Below are 6,000 nucleotides of genomic sequence, written 5' to 3' on the forward strand. Positions count from 1 at the left end.
TATATAATATTATAGTCACTAGAAACCTTAACTAGTCTATAAAAACTCTATGTTATATAACTGATTATGCGAAAAGAAAGATACTATCACTCCTTAAAACATTTTAAATGAGACAAGTTGCATTGCAGGTTTTGTATTAAATTACTAAGAGTTTGCTTTTGTTTTATTCTTATGATCTTTCTATATATAATATTCATGACTCTGGTGTTAATGAACATTTACCTGTGAATATTTCCAACTCCAATGTTGATAAATATTGCGTAACCCAAAAAGCACGGTATTCCTGACTCTGGTGTCAGTGAATAAATCCATAAAATTTAGATTAAAAGAATTTTTTATTTGAAATTTTCTGATATAAAAAATGACTCATTTGACCAAATATCAAAACAAATAAACGCAAAATAAAAGGGGTAAGACATAAGGGTATGTTTTGCCAAACACACCCTTAACCCAAAATAATTTGGGCTGGCTGGGCTGAGGCCCAGACCTGACCTGGTCTTAATTTTTTTTTAAGGGGCTGGATCTAGCCCCGCCGTACAGGCAGGGCTGGGTCCAGCAGGCTCAAACCGGGTTACTGGCCCAAGCCAGTAACCCGGTTTACCTCTCTCTTTCTTTTTTTTTTTACCCGCAGGCGTGACAGGAACATGGTAATTAAAAATGCAGGGGGGAACCAGCTTACCTGGGAGTGCTGTTGCTGGAAGCGAAGCGGATGACGATGGAGGCTGGCGGCTGAGCGGGTGGCGCCTCTGCGATGATCCTCCTCTCCTTCTGTCTGTTGTTTTCTCTCTCTCTCTCTGTCACCCTCTCTGTTTTTTTTCTGGTTCTCTTCCCCTCTGTCCTTTTTTCACCCCCCTCCCTTTTCTTGAGGCTCTTCGCTGGCCTTTTATAGGGCCATACAAGAGGTGGTTCTTCAGTACGTCTCTTCCTTCCTGGGATGAGGATAAGTCTTGCTGGGGTGTTAGTCTTTTGCTGGGACTAGGACACCAACAGTCCTGCCACGGTTGGACTGTTAGTGATGGGTTTTGATCCGAAATCCAGCGGCGTGTCGTGGGTTGAGTGAGACCTGATTGGTTTGAGAATCGTGGTAGACCAAACGGTCTATATTTTCCCCGGGTTGAGCTGATACAATCTGGGCAGCATTTCCTTTTTTTTGCAGGTGATTTTCCTCTGTTTCGAGAGGAAGAAGACGAAGAAACAAGAATGCGAAACGACGCCGTTTTGAGTTGAGGCGGCCATTCTTCAATTTGGCCACTGGATTTATGACATCTTGCAATCAGGCCCTTATTCATGGAAACTTCTCTTTTTTTGTTTTTTAATTTCGCCCCGGGATAAATTGCAATTGGACCCCTGCATTTGGGTGCCATGTACACAATGGTCCCTGGTTTCTAATTTAATCAATTCAATCCTTAATTAAACTTTTAATTCTTTCAAAATTACTCCTGGAAAAAATCAATTAAACTCCTTATAGTACCTCCACTGTTTTATTTTGTCCCTGGACTTTAATTGTTTGCAATTGTGACCCATACCAACACTGAATTTTAATATTGTTTCAATTAAGCCCCTAATTTCATTAATTAAACTAATTCAAAACTTAATTAAGTCTTCTAAATTTATCAATTCTTCAATTAAACTCCCGATTTCATTAATTAAACTAACCCAAAGTTTAATTAAGTCCCTAAACATATCAATTCTTCAATTAAGCTTCTGATTTCATTAATTAAACTAGTTTAAAGTTTAATTAAGTACCCAAACTTATTAATTCTTTTAATTGTTATCAAAATAGACTTTCAAATTTATAATCTCATCCTGATTAGCTCTCATAACTTTCAATTTGTATTCTCTTGACCCAAATTTCAAATTATTCCCCATTTATTTTCTTGGAAAGACTGTAAGGATCTTATCAATCTTATCTTCATTTGATGGATATTTAGTGAGGTCCCAGTTCTCTTTCAAACTTCTAATTGTATATATCTCCTCGAAAAAATCATAGAATTCTTTAGCTGGAGCTTATTTCTTCGACAAGATTAATGGCCACTGCAATCTACAGCAATATAGTCTTAATGGATTCACTGCACGTAGCTGATATTGCAGATATTTGCTCTGCCAGTTCAATATTGTGGTGCCACTGATCATGCCCTCTTTATTTTCCCTTTGTACGCTGGGCCGATCGATACGATTTTGAAACATACGACATCATCTTCAATGGTTATGGTCCTGTGTGCAAATAATGATCATCTTCAATGGTTATGGTCCTGCATGTGTGCAAATAATGATCATCTTCAATGGTGTCTCTGGTCTGCTTTTTGGAAGAGAATTTTAAATTCAGTAGGTAACCCTTTTCGTGGCATCTTCAATATTCCATCTTCTTATGGATTATTTTATTGGAAAGTATATATCTTGACTTTCCACTTAATATCAATAAAAAAATGGTGGGGATAAACTTTTGGATTTTGTCTAGAAAATATTAAGGGATTAATTGATTTATTTTGTAATAAATATAAGTTTTCATGTTTAATCTATTATAAATATATATTTCTTGTGATCTATTTATGATCAAAATGCTCTATGTTTCTAAATCTTGTGGAGTAGGTACGTACGTATACCCAATGAGTGTGTGTGTCTATATATATATATATATATATATATATATATGACTGATTATCCATTCGATATATTATCTTGAATGAACCCACAAGATCTTTAGCACATTCCTATTTAAATACTTTATTTTTTTTAATCAGCAAATAAATCGCATGGTTTTCAAGCAAAGCAATATTGCATTTCTTCTTCTTTTATTCCTTATTGAGAAAAAAAAGAAAAGAAAAAAGAATGCATGCTAGGTACCTTCAACTTTACTTGCTGTTGTCACTACTAGATGACACATGGAAATGTGTCTTGGTAATTACATAAAGAGAAAACTTTTTATTTGCCTTCATCTAAGTATATATGTTAACATTAAGAAATAATCCCTAAATTTGAGAGTAAATTATTTTAGTAATATGCACTGACTTTATGTTTTTTTTAAGAAAATATATTGAAATAATATATTTTTATTTTTTATATCATCACATCAAAATGATACAAAACATAAAAAAAATATTAATTTAAAGTAAAGAAAAAAATAAAAAAAATTTTAATTTTTTTTTTAAAACATTTTTGAAACTCAAAAACAAATATGTTTTAATAAGGAAATTCAACCCAACCTGAAATGATAAAAAAAAAATTATCATCACCTAATTTTTATACAATATAAAAAAGGTCACATAAATTTATTTCTTCTTTATAGTATGAAAAAAAAATCATAAGAGAAAAGTAAAAAAAATTAAAGAGGAAAAAAATTAAAATTGGAAATATCTTAAAAGGAAAAAAAATTAAAGGGAATAAAATTAGTTGCCAATGTATTAGGCGCTGCTCTGCTATGCACTATTCATGATGCTACTGTAGAAAATATTTTATTTGAAGATAGTGATGATGCAAATACATTCCGTGCTTTTAACCCAACTCAAACATCTTTACATTTGAAAAGAAAATTGTTATTGACCCACTGCGAAACGCAGACCAATATTCTAGCTATTATATTAATTATTACATAATGATTATTTTTAAAATATATTTTTTAAAAAATATATTGAGATAATATTTTTTTTATTTTTAAAATTGATTTTTTATATCAACACATCAAAATAATACAAAAACATCAAAAAATATTAATTTGAATTAAAAAAAAAAACAAAACAAATTCAATTTTTTTTCAAGCATTTTTGAAACGTAAAAACGAATATCCTTTAATAAGAAAATTCAACTCAACCTTAAATAAAAAAAAATTATCATCGTCTAATTTTTATATAATATTAAACAATTCCCATCAATTTATTTTCTCCTTACCGGATGAAAAAAAAATTAAATAAGAGAAAAGAACAAAAAAAAAATAAAAAGGCAAAAAAATAAAATTGAAAATATTTGGCGGCTCATCCATATCCAATAGCGTTGGGTCCGGCTGCCCACCCTGACCTAAGATCGTTGGGTCTGGCTGAAAACCGGATCCAATAGCATTGGATCTGACGGCAAAGGCAGACCTAGCAGCACTTTTTGATTAATAAACATAAAAGACAACGCTCCCCAGGTACTACAGTGTCGTCCACAGTGCAAACATTTTATATTTACAGTGTGGTCAACAATGTAATGAGTATATGTCAACAGTATCTGCACAACGTTTTTCATAGTGCAAACACTCCATATTTACAGCGTGGTTCACAATGTAAACACTCTATGTCCACAATACTTGTACAATACTCAACAATATTGGGCCTAGCTACCTAGCCAGACATAATAGTGCTGGGTCTGGCAATTAAGCCAGATCCAACAATACTTTTTTACTAATAAACAGAAAAAACAACCCATCAAGGCACTACTGTGCTGTTTATAATGCAAATACTATATATTTATAGTATGAATCACAGTACAATAATTTTATATTTACAATACAAGCACGTACACTATATTTTTCTCGTGCCTTTTAAATAATAAGTATAATAATGGTTCCAAAATCACTGGAAATCTTTTGCAGTATATTGAATTATCTCAACAACTCACTGTATTGCTTTTGGTACATGATGATAGCAGAGGACTCTAGATGATTCGGACAGACATAGCCGGGTTCAAGGTGAATAATAATCTTTGAGTAAACTTATATATATATATATATATATATATATATATATATATTAGTCTTGAACAACCTTTCATTTTGTATTTTAGGTTTTTTTTTTAGCAGAGATAATTTTTATTTCATAAAATATAATTAATAAATATATATTATTTATTCTTGAAAGTTTTTATTAAACGTCAGTAGGACCTTAGATATCAAGGAGTTAATGAGGTTCTGAGTAGCTGCCTCTGTAGTTAGAAAATTATGGGCTAGTAGCTACCACCACTCAGATCTTGAATCACTCAATACCCGTAGATTGTGGTTCATTGCATGCGGGCCTGAGAGTTTGTATCTTTATTACTTAATTTTTCGACGAATTACTTCATGGAGGTAAATTTTAAATCTTTGAACATCAATGTGCTGGTAAAAGAAATGAATGCAATGTCCCGAGGAATAATTACACCATCTAACCAGTACTGGTGTGCTAGAAGAGCTGACAAGATGAACAAACAGAATTCAGAGTTTTGAAACTGGTACCTACAAAGGAGAAGGTTCTTTTATTGTTTACTATTCATGCTTTGGCTGTTCTATATAAAGTTTTACTGAATCTTGGTGAAATTTTAGGTATAGCGATAATGTCTTGAAGAATTTATTGCTATAAAACACGTCAATCCAGTGTAATAAGAAGTGCGCTTTGATTATTAATTACAGTATGTTATATATTTTGACTCTGATTTAGTCCATGCAAGGATTATCAATCTAAGCTTTTCTTTTTTCCAGAGGCACAGCCTATTGATTAGCACTTCTAACCTGGATATTTTAAGTTCAAGTTCATGGATAGATGGGTGGACTTAATTTTAGGTGATGAAGCTCAAGGAGCAGTTACAAGGCTAGTGCATAGGGCCTAGAGTATGACTACATTCACTCTTTCATCTTCCGCAAGCAATATAGATATATGCTCGAGTTAATATGAATCCATTTCTTGGATCTCACCGAAAAGCTTAAGGTTTTTCGATAGGATACGCTGTCACTCCATCTCACCATACTGTATTTCGGAAGTTCTCAAGTTGTTCTTGCAACACAGTTTAATTTCTAATGCCTAGCTCCCATCATATATAGTTGTCAATAGGCTAATGAACTATTCCTACAGTCGCTTCTGATCTTACATGTTAAGATTTCACAGTTGATGTATACCAATTTTTCCATCAAGAGTTTGAGATTGAACTTGAGATTTGGATTGTTTTAATGAGCATGAACAAGGTAGGAGCTTTTCTTGATGTCCTACCTTCTCCCTTGATTCTAGTTATCAAAACTGAGGCTGTCATTTTACTGATAGAGATAAGAATTAGCAG

Source organism: Populus trichocarpa, chromosome 11 (assembly GCF_000002775.5).
Source record: "Populus trichocarpa isolate Nisqually-1 chromosome 11, P.trichocarpa_v4.1, whole genome shotgun sequence".
NCBI lineage: Eukaryota > Viridiplantae > Streptophyta > Magnoliopsida > Malpighiales > Salicaceae > Populus > Populus trichocarpa.